Genomic DNA, 12507 nt, shown 5'->3' with positions numbered 1-12507 from the left:
ATACTGCCACATTTATTTGTTTACATATTGTTGTCTATGGCTGAGTTGAGCAGTTGCAACATATGGCCTGAAACATATGGCCTGAAAAGCAGAAAATACTTTTTAGTTAACATTTTACAGAAAGTTTGCCAATTCTTGGTCTTAACATAAAATGAAGCACACTTTGTATTTAGAAAAGTGAGTCAAATGTATACTTATATATACTTTGAGGTTCTTTAGAAAACATATTTATATCATCATCTTGTATTAAACATCTGTAAGACAATTCTTTATTTATTACATATGTTTACTGCACTATATGTATTTGGATAATTAATGTTATTGGCTGAAAAGATGGTTAAAGAAGATGGGGGTAAATAGGAATTAGTACCAGTCATAAAGAAATATGTCTGACTGTTTTGGCGTGAGTTTTTAGTCTGGTATTTTGCACGCTTGTCCACATAGACTGTCGACTGTGTTTGCCATCAAAGCTGCAAACGACCTCCTCTTCAAGCAAACCCTTCTAACACAGACAGAATATAGAAAACTATAATGCTCAGATACTACCTTTTTAAACAATGGCAGCAATTACTGGATTTTAGTAATAAATGCTCACTTTTTATAAACCTCACTTTTTTGGGCTGCTGGATAATCCATGTACTCTCTATAGAATATCACAGTAAAGAATACGACTCTGAAATATCTATACATATGCTTTTGAGATCTAAATTTTGGGGGGTTGATTTTATTTTTATTTTGAGGGACTGGGTCTTGCTCTGTAGCCTTGAACTCACAATCCTCCTGTCTCAGTTTTCTGAGTGCTGTGACCATAGACATGGGCCACTATGCCAGGCTAAATTTCAAGTCACTAAGAATTAGCAAATCATGTCATGGTCTGATCTGAAAGAACAGACATCATCGATACCATAAAACAAACAGAAAAATCAAAATAGTATCAGAAATCCAACTTGCAAAACAGAAGACTAAAGGAAAACCTGTAAAATAAGAACGTTTATGAAAGGAAGACATTTTAGTATTTAACCCTGGCTTCCACAGAAGAAATATGCCGTAAGCAGAGCATTAGAAGAAAATGATGTCACTAACTAGAGAAAAATACTCACTTGCTTTACATTTTCAGCTAAGAAGACAATATAAACACTGCAGAATCCCAGCCGTGTTATCACCAGAAAAAAGTCAACCACACTCCTATAAAGAGAATCCACGAATAAGTGTCAGAAACAACTGGTAAAATGTCAGTGTAGTACTTCTCCTTTGGACTGCTATTTAGCTCCTTGTCATGGACTACTTTATGATAGGATATAGTTTTTACTTCCTTAAGTAAAGAACATTTAAAATGTTTGCTTCCTGCAAACATCATATATTATGATCAGTATGCCACTAGAATTATAGAGCAAGGAGGAACAGAAATGTTTCTTCCTTTTCCCCCACATCTCCCTACTTTCATCCTGTTATAGTAAATTTCTTTCCTAATAAACTTTGCTATTGTTTTCACTACAAAACAAAAAAGAATTTAGAGCAAAAGAATGCCCAATTAAATTAAAAAGCCAAGATTTTTACATCACTACCTATTCCTGAAATTCAACAGTTTGAGGACATCTGCTTATAAAACAACATCATAAAAAATACCACACCTCTACATCCCAAGTTCTTTTTCTTGTCAGTGCAGTGTATTTCCCCATCCCGATTCATGGCATTTGCAAATGTGTGACACATGCTTGGTACTGTTCAAACCATTACTAAGGATGTAGAACGGAGAGCAAGAGGGCATGGCTTAAATCAAACCAAGAGATCACTTACTAGTTTTTCTCTGTTCTTATTTTTAGTGAGTGAGCTAGGAAACTCCAGCTATATAAAATACTATACAGGAGTGAGGAAGAAATATCACCAAAGCTATCAGTCAAAGTGACATTATTTGGGATGGCAGTTCTCAAGTTACAACATTTGCCTCCATGTTATCAATACACAGCCACACTTCATTGTTTTGGTCCAGAGACAAGGTGTGACTGCAACCAACGGCATGCATCCATTAAGTGATAATGGTCTCTTGTCTGACCATCAGTGTCAACAAAACCCACAGATAATCCTTCTCACAGGAATTAAAAGGCCCCTGGCCTATCTTCATTCTGCCATAATGCTACCATTCTCTCCCTGGTTCTTCAGAGATATGATTTGTAAGTTACCTTGATACCCTAAAATAAATTCAAGTTTCGTTTCTCTGATGAATTACATTCAAGTATTTTAGTATTCCCTTAACATCTTTCACCTTTGATTTTAGTGTCCTACCCACAATGTTTCCAGCCATTTCTAACTGAAAGCCATTTTCCTTATAGAAGTAAACAAAGCTGCCTCTAATCTGGGGCAGAAGAAAGATGGGGTTTGGGGTTCTGGATTCTGTAGGCAAGACCGAGATTCTTTTCCTAGTGTATATTATTTCCGAGTGTTAGGTTCTGTCTCCTTCCTTCTCCTCAGTATATCAAGAACTCAGGAACCTCATGAACTTATGAACAAACCTAAATTTATGAAAATCACCAGAAAAGCCTTATTTAATCATAAACTACTAACATTGCTCTTTTTCTTCTTTAATTCCTACCACATACATCATCTGTACCACAGTTAGCATTCTGTTGATTATTCGTGCTTTCTTAATTTTCTTAAATCCTGTGTTCACCTGGCATAGAGGTGCCATGTTACCAATAAGAAAGCTATCTAACTAATAAGACAGTAAGATATAAAATACAAACAGACCTCAGAGGTTTTATGAACATATAGCTAAACACCACAATTTTATTTGAAATAATGAGACTGTAACATTTTTCTTGATTTTTTCCCTTTCATTTAAAAAATTATTAAACATGATTATCTCATTGGTTGACCAGATGCTTTATAAGTATCATTTTATTTAATCTATTATAAAAATTCTGTGAAATGTAAGTTCATTTCATAGTGAGATACTCAAACCAAAACAATGAATAATTAGACCAAGGCTATTAAACAGAAAGTTGATAGAGTTAAGATTTGAACCCAAGGCTGTCTAACTCTGAAGGCCAGTTATTATATTCCCTCAGCTTTATTTATATCAGATTAGGAAACTTAAAAATTAACAAAATTTCAGCAGCTAGATATTAAAAACTTAGCAAGTGCCTACCTTCCCCAAGCTGCTTGCTTCTGAAGACAACTCCAAGGGCTGGCTTTTTAAACCTGTCATTTAATCACACACACACACACACACACACACACACACACAAGAAAAAGAAAAACATTTAGTTGGTCCACAAAACCACTCCTAAAAAGGAACATCTAATAAATGGAAATTAATGAAAACAGGGCCATGAAGTGATAGATTAGTTTTCAAAATGTGAAGATCTATATACTCCTAAAAACAGGCCTCAAGAAATTATAAATCTTTATCTGTCCTTTTCATCAGAATTTTAATTTTCATCTACTGCTAAAGTTTACCTAGCTACAGAATTCAGAGGAGCTAGTATTTTTGCTTCGATGATTTCGATATTTCAAATACATGAAAAATTGACTAGACTGCTCCTGTTCAAATTATTTTATAATATAACTGCATGAATTTCCATTATATTCTCATGTAAAGTATCTCAATTAATCTTCAAAATAGCACCATGAAGAAGGCATTATTTCACCATTCTTTCTCTCCAACCTTCTTTTTGCAAGTATGCATAGTTATTTAAACATCATAAGTGACATCCTCTTTTTAAGAACATTCAACAATGACAAAAGAGCCAAGACTAGAATTCTGGTCTACTGGAATAGGAGATTTTTTTTTTAATGGTTTGTTGTCCAGTAGAAATGTTTCATGATACAAAAATAAACAAACCCCACACATCAGTACACAGCACCGAAGGCACTGTACCCAAAACTAAACTGCTAATAAATTAAAGACCTTGGGCTATAACTGAAAGTGTACCACTGACTCCATTTCCTCTTTATATCTATTCTGATTTTCCCACTGGTACTAGGCAAAAAAAAAAAGGCCACCCTATCTCATTAATAAGGTTCACATCATAAGTACTATGAAGATCCCTCGTTTGTGGATTCAATCAAACATATATGAAAAACACTGTATTGGATATATTCAGATTCAGTTTTCATGTCATTACTCCCTAAGTAATACAGCATAACAACTATTTGCATTGCATCTACTGTATCAGGCATTACAAGTAACTAGAGATGATTTGACTTATGAGGAGGAAGTGCTGTGGCACCACGCAAACACTCCACTGCTGAGTGTGAGGGACTTGTGCAGCTGCAGATTTGGTGTCTGTGGAGATGGGACCAATACTCCGAGAATGTCAAGGATGACTAAACAGATGACTACATTTACATCTTATGCAACGCTACCCCACCCCATACTCATTATCTTAGATGTGTCTGCATACAGATGAAAGGAAATACAGCTTCTGGTTGAAAAGCACAGACATATAAGGCTACGATGCTCTAAATAAGCACACAGCTTTAAAATAAATTAGTGATAACGAAATGATGATTTTCTTGTAAGATACTTTGCTGCTATGACTTCAGAACAATGTGGAAGATTAGGCTGGTAAAACAGCACTTTACTGGCACTGTCTATATAATCAGGGCACTAAACACCTGGCCTATGATTATCAATCTGAGAGGAAGTTAATTAAAAGAAAAGCACAAGTTTAAAACTACCTGTGTTATCAGGTAAGATAACTATCAATTAATTTCCGAACATCACGAATTCCCTCAGGGATCTGACCTAAGAATAGTTGCTAGGTAGCAGCTGAAGAAACTTTTCTTGACCAAGAAATTAAAGCTAGGAAGAGCACAGAATTACTAGGCAAAACTGCTTGCCTAGAATCTTTTAGTTCATACTCTTCTCTTCCAACAAATTTCATGTTACTTTGTTTAATCACTGAACTCCTTTCAGGATAAGAACTCATTAATGATAAGGACACATCAGTAAGTTGTGTCTTTCCTACAACTTTGTTCATACCGCTCTTTTGCGTTCTCAATCCCCCTTCTCTCAGGACACGCAGCATGTGACATGCATCCTTGTGGTAACTCTTAGACACTGCATTGTCATTTAAATTATTACTGCTTCCCAACTAGATTGCAAACTCCTTTAAGGTGGAAACTGCAGCTTAATCATCTTTATGTTCCAAGCCTTTCCTGTAGATGATTACAAAATACATACTTAATGAAGACAAAAAGGAGACTGTAAATGCTAATACTTACGAAATACCATGTTGGTCATCAAGTTGGTAGTGCTTCTGAATAGGCAGGAGTGCTTCTTTGTGGTCTTCATCTGAAGTACTATCGAAATTCTGTTCATTTATTAAGGGCCTCATTACAGCCATATCTTTAAAAAAAGAAAAAGACTCCACTATTGTTTTCATGGTTTTTTAGTTAAAACTGGTATAAATGAACTTTAAAATATTAGGAAAAGCTAGGCATTGGTGGCTTGTGCTTGTAATTCCAACTACTTGGGAGGCTGAATTGGGAGGATCAAGGTTCAAGACCAGTTCAGGCTAGTAGTTTGTAAAACCTTATCTCCAAAATAACCAGAGCAAAATGGATTGGAGGCATGGGTCAAGTGGCAGAGTGCTTGCTTTGCAAGTGTGAAGCCCTGGGTTCAAACCCCAGTCCCACCAGGGGAAAAAACAAAGGAAATACTACTTATCTTTACTGTTTCCACCTGAGTAAATTAGGTTGCCTTAACTCTGAGTTTTGATATATTCAAAAAGAAACAACTGGATGTATTCCCCCCTCCTTCCATTACCGTAATACAATACAAAGTAACAACCATTGAAAGTCCTCAATGCAAAAATTTGCCTGCTTTGCCCACATGAGGTCTGTAGCGGATGATCATGAAGTATGGATGGCAGACCCAAGGAAACCATCAAATAGATTTTCATCTCTGGTTAGCTTCAAATCACACTGCATATGTGAACATTTTTAAATACTTGAGCCATTCCAATATTTAAAAATTTTAATATCAAAATTTGTCCTTCTTAAATTCAAATGGCCAAAAAACACAGGAAAAAATGCTCACCATCTCTAGCAATAAAGGAAATGCAAATTAAAACCACACTAAGATTCCACCTCACCCCTGTTAGAATAGCCATCATTAGAAACACCACCAACAACAGGTGTGGGTGAGGATGCGAGGGGGCGGGGAGGAACCCTTTTACACTGCTGGTGGGAATGTAAACTAGTACAACCACTCTGAAAAAAAATTTGGAGGCTTCTTAAAATCTAAACATAGATCTGCCACATGATCCAGCAATACCACTCTTGGGGATATACTCAAAAGAATGTGACACAGGTTACTCCCAGAGGCACTTGCACACCCATGTTTATTGCAGCACTATTCACAATAGCCAAGTTATGGAAACAACCAAAATGCCCCACCACTGATGAATGGATTAAGAAAATGTGGTATTTATACACAATGGAATTTTATGCAGCCATGAAGAAGAACGAAATGTTATCGTTCGCAGGTAAATGGATGGAACTGGAGAACATCCTGAGTGGTTAGCCTGGTTAGCCTGGCCCAAAAGACCAAAAATCGTATGTTCTCCCTCATATGCGGACATTAGATCAAGGGCAAACACAACAAGGGGATTGGACTTCGATCACATGATAAAGCGATAGCACACTTGGGAGATATGAGGATAGGTAAGACCCCCAAAAAACTAGATAGCATCTGTTGCCCTCAATGCAGAGAAACTAATGCAGATACTTTAAAGTGACAGAGGCCAATAGGAGAAGGGGACCAGGAACTAGAGAAAAAGTTAGCTCGAGAAGAATTTATTTAGAAGGTAACACACATGCACAGGAAAGCAATGCAAGTCAACTCCCTGTATAGCTATCCTTATCCCAACTAGCAAAAACCCTTGGTCCTTCCTATTATTGCTTATACTCTCTCTTCAACAAAATTAGAGATAAGGGCAAAATAGTTTCTACCTGGTAGCGAGGGGATGGGGGGGGAGAAGAAGGGGGGTGGGCGGGGGGGGGGGAAAGGGGGAGAAATGACCCAAACATTGTATGCATATATAAATGAAAGAAAAAAATTGTCCTTCTTTCTACCAACTTTTTAGTGTGATTCTGCTACTTTCAGAGAGAAAGACATGTCACCATCATCTTATCCTAGTAAAGTTCACTAAATACCAATTAGAGATAACTGATACGGATTGTAAAGCCCGAAGTGCCGATTTTATATAAAGAAAGTAGTCTGTTTCATCCAGATAAATGTAGTACATGTAATAAGCCTGCATAAAACCTGCAAAGTACAGAATAACTAAATAACCTCTTCATTTTGGAATTTCAAGTCTATGTTAAACAAAATTTGCAAGAATAGTACAAAAATATCATGCATTCTCTACAGACTTACTAATTTTCAACACTTCCACATTTATTTTTCCTCTCTCTAATACAAACTACTTTTTGTGAACCCATGTCTCACCACCTCACTCTATCAGGAGTATGTACTTCCCAAGGATAAGAAAGTTCTCTTGAAAATTCACATTATAGTTATCAAATTCAATTCATGCAATTCTTTATTACACCTATATTTCATAGTATACTTTCATCAACTACACTAATAAAGTCTTAGCAATGTTTCTTTTTCTTTCCTTCATCCAGGACTGCCTACCTACTGCATTTAATAGAGTTGTTCCACTGGTTATGTTTGCTGTTATATATTTTTGGGGGATTGGAGGGACATAGGGTTTCACTGTGTAGCCCACGCTGGCCTCGAACTCACAATCTTTTTGCCTCACCCTCCCTAGTGCTGGAATTAAGTCATGCACCACCATGCCTGGCTACCATTTTATCTCTTATGATCCCTTCATCCTCCACTTTCACTTCTATTTTTTCTCGTGTTGGACAGTTTTAAATGTTATCTTCTGACTTCCATCTGCTACCTTGGTGGTAGTGTAATAATGATGATTTTATCCCATTTTCTTCCATCCACCCCCTTATCTCTCATTTGTTAGTTGTATTCTTTGTACTTTGGCAACACAAATGATACTTTACATTCTGATCTTCCAATCACATTTTAGAGTTAGGTCTACAATGAGTATCAACACTCATTGTCAGTTCTCTGCCAAAGTTTCCTAATCTTCCTGTGGCTGAAGAGGTTCACCCTCCTGTGAGTGACTCTGTGGGACCCACCAAAACATAAACTGATGAACCGCACTCCCGGTTCTGAGCCAGGAGGCTTGGTGGTCCCGAGGCACACATTTTTCACAAGGTTCTGGGTGATGCTGATGTTACCGGTCTGGGAAACACACGTTGAGAACCACAGCTATGGCAGATCCTTGGGAAGGGCTGAATTTTTGTGTGTTTCATGTTTTTCTAGCGCCAGGATGCATGAAGAAAAACTAGATATAAAACCTCCTACCTCTGAGTTTCTTAAAAATGCTGCTGCACTTTTGCCTTTTGTTTTGTTTTGTTTAATCATCAGGTGTAATTATGCAAAGGGGTTTCGTTGTGATATTTCCAGACATACATATAATTTGACTACAGTCACCCACTGTTACTTTTATCCTCCCGTCCCCTACATTTTTTTTATCATATTTGCCTTGCTTTTTATCAACTTCTCGTACAGACCAGTCAGCCTAATTTTTTCAGCCATTAAGTAATTTTTCTTTTTGTAGGAGGCCCTAATGATTTTTATTTTGAAAGTCTAAATAGCTTTGCTATACCGTCTTGGAGTGGATCATTCTGAGCCAGTTTTTCCAGGGACAGCCCAGAGTGGGACCCCAGCCTGCTCCATCCTGACATGAGTTCATCTCATTCGGGAGACTTCACTGCGCTTCCCCGTCTCCTGCCCCTCTCCTCCTCTCCAGAGACCCTGAAGCCTCCCTGTGCACTCTCCAAGCTCACAGCAGCAGCAGGAACTCTACCATATGTGCTGTTGCTCTCTCTACTCAGTGCTTCCGTGTGTGCCAAATCCTTGGTCTCCTAGTAATGCTAACAGTAATTGCACGGATGGTTTTTCGGTAGTACCAGGGTTTGAATTTAGGGCTTTCCATCTACTGGACAGGTGCTCTACCATTTCAGTCACATCCCGACCTTTTTTTTGCTGTATTTCTCAGATAGGGTCTCACATTTTTGCCCAGGGCCAGCCTCAAACCGTGATCCTACTTTCAGTCTCCTACCTAACTGGTATTACATGTGTATACCACAATGCTTAGCTTTTGATTGAGATGGGGGTCTAGATAACTTTTTACCCAGGTTGGCCTCAAACTGCAATCCTCCCTATCTCTGCCTCTAAGCAGCTGGGATTACAGGCACGAGCCACCATACCCAGCTCAAAATAGTTAATTCTTACATAATTTCTTCCTCTAATGCTATAATACATAGAAAGTAGAATTCAATAAATTATCAAAATGTCCAAATTCCTGATATCCAAATGAGGATTTTTCTATTATTTATTCAAAGTCCCCAACTTTCACTTTTGGGTGGTCTTTCTAGATCTTTCATCTTCAGGACATTCTCAGTAGGTTATTTTGTAGAAATTCCTGCCTTCTTGTTCTCCAGTACTGAAGACAGCACAGACACACCTGCACACAGTGGACACTAAGTGTTTCCCACATCACGTCTACTGTGATATCTACTCCAGAAAGGTCTGAGTACAATTATGCCCACCTTTTGCTTAAACAGACCCTGCATCCTCTTCTGTTATATTCTAGAAGAGCAATTTTACTCTTTATTTTGTAAAATTACCACCTTAGTTTGCTAGGGTTGCTTTGATAAAAGTACTGCCAAATGGGTACCTTAAACAACAGAAATTTATTGTCTCAAAATCCTAGATGCTTTAATGTGAAATACAAGTATTGGGAGGGTTGGTTCCTTCAGAGCACTGGGAAGGCTCTGTCCCAGGCCTGTCCTTGCTTTGTAGAGGTCATCCACATGTTCATGTGGCAGTCCCCCTACAATTGTGTCTGTCCAAATCGCCCTTTGTCAGGACAACAAGCATAATGAAACAGAGCTCCAGTATGGCTTCATCTTAACTAACTATATTTGCAAAGACTGTATTTCCAAACAAAGGCTCATCCTGAGGTACTGGGGGTAATACTTCAAGTCCACCATTATTGTGTTTTAAGCAGAAAGATTTTATTATTTTCATTCCTAAATGTACTCCATTGCCCTTGGTAGCGCTTGAGTTCACTGACTTTGATCAACTTAGCGTATCCACACTGGCACAGTAGGTAAACTGTCCTCTATCTCTTATACAACATATTGTGTTCTACTCACCCTATTGTCCATAATCCCTCAGCTGAAAAATTCTGGACTTTGGAAAAGTAATAGTATTACAGAGACCATGCATTACACAGCACCTCTAGCACTGAGGTACTCTGGTTGACATGAGGCCTAATTACTTAACAAAGTCTTTGTATTAATCCCCTCACGGATACGTTGTTCACAAACATTTGCACCCACTCCTTTTCACTGTGCTGACTGCTTCCCTTGCTGTGCAGAAGCTTTTCTGTCACATACAGTTCCACTTCTTTATTTTTGCATTTATTACCTAAGTTTTTTGTGTGACATCGAAAAACCCTCTGGAAAGGCCCATTTCAAGCAGCTTTCCCCTCTTTTCTTCTAGGAATTTTGCTGTTTGGGGTTTTACATTTAAGTCTTCAATACACTTTGAGTTGATTTTTATGTACACTTACATATGCACTGTAGCATAATTTTCAATAGCCAAGATATAGAAACAACCTAAGTGCCTATCATCAGGAAAGGAGATAAAGAAGTTCTGGTATACATGTTCAACACAATACTGGTCAACCTTTAAAAAGGAAATCCCAGGCTAGGGATGTAGCTCAGTAGAAGGGCACTTGCCTCGCATGTGCGACGCTCTGGTTCAATCCCTAGCAACAGTTACTGCAACTTGCAACCACATGGACGAAACTGGAAGGCACTATGCTAAATGAAAAGTGCTTCATGACCTCATTCGTATATGAAATCTAAAAAAAAAAAAAAAAAACTTGTACTCATGGAAACAAAGAATAGAGTGGGTTACCCAGAAGGATGGGAATGAGGGGAGTGAAAGAGGAATACAGAGACTTAGGTCAAATGGCACAAAGTTGTAGTTAAGTAGAATGAGTAAGTCCGGAGCTCTAATATACAATACGACACCCACAGTTGATAATATCAAATTGGATACTGGATATTTGCTACAACAGGTTTCAGGTGTTCTCATGACAAAAGCAAAGAAATGAAGTAATTAAGGTGCTAGATACGCTAAATTGTTCGGCTTCAGTAAACATTTCAATATGTACATGTGTATCAAAATGCTACCTTAACGATATTTAACAAAAATCTGAATTACAAAAGAATCCTATGAAAAGCTGTATTTTCCACCAGATGGAATAAAGGTATCTATACACAAATCACCAAAGAGCAAAGCCTTTTTGATCCCAAAACAAAACTTTCCCTTGTGAGGAGAAAAGGTTTCAGTGAAACTTCACTATGAGCAGAAGCCAGGTACACAGTATCAATTTTTTCTACCACGCTAATCACCTCAGAGAGATTTGCTAAGGTGAGCATCAGGGGGCTGTGAAATGTCTTAGGTCATTCAACTTCACAGAAAAAATAAGTATGAGGCAAAGAGCTCCATAAATACCTAGATGAAGTCTTGCAACAGTTGACAAATCCTTAATAACAAGCCTTTTGTTCCTTTGAAAGTGGTCAAAGATAATGAATCACTGAATTCTGTGCCAAGATGATGAACAGCAAGTTCATATCATCTTATTTAAAGCAGGGGAAAAAGATGCTTAAAAAGGTTCCTACTGAGAACTCTAGAAAGCATTCTGTTGCAGCATTTTAAAAACCACTTTCCAAAATTGGGTACCTTCATTTCATGCATTACATGTGCACCTCCACTTCAGTTGTTCTGAAAAAGAATATCACCCCAGTTGGTTTGTTATATTAAACGCATTTCTCTCATATTTGATCTCTCCATATGTCATTTTATTTCAAAGTAACATATTTCTTTGTTTTTATTTTACTGGATGAATAGTTTTCAAATGATGCATATTTTTGGTGATATAGGCTATTTTGCAATTTATCCTGGGTCACAAATACATTCGTATGTTTAGGAATGGAGGATGTATTTTAAATCTGAAACTAGCAAACTATAGCCCTAGGGCCAAATTTGGCTTGCCTGTTTAGAAAATGTTTATTGACACACGGCTACATTCATTTACTTACATGTTATCTATGGTTGTTTTAATAATAAAAGATGGACATGATAGCCAAGATTCAATAGCCCACAATGCCTATGATACAGGAGACCCCCACCTGTGGATTCAATTTCTGTGGTTTCAGTTACCTGCAGTCAATTGACCTCTAAAAATATTAAATGGAAAATTCTACAAACAATTCCTAAGTTTTAAATCGCATGCCATTCTGAATAGTGTGCCATCCAGCTCCATCCTGCCCAGGATGTGAATCACCCTTGTCCAGCACATCCACACTGTTTCCTATCTCCCTGTTCATCATTTA

This window comes from Castor canadensis, chromosome 1, assembly GCF_047511655.1.
Source record: "Castor canadensis chromosome 1, mCasCan1.hap1v2, whole genome shotgun sequence".
Lineage (NCBI taxonomy): Eukaryota > Metazoa > Chordata > Mammalia > Rodentia > Castoridae > Castor > Castor canadensis.
Note: the sequence above shows the minus strand (reverse complement) of the source record.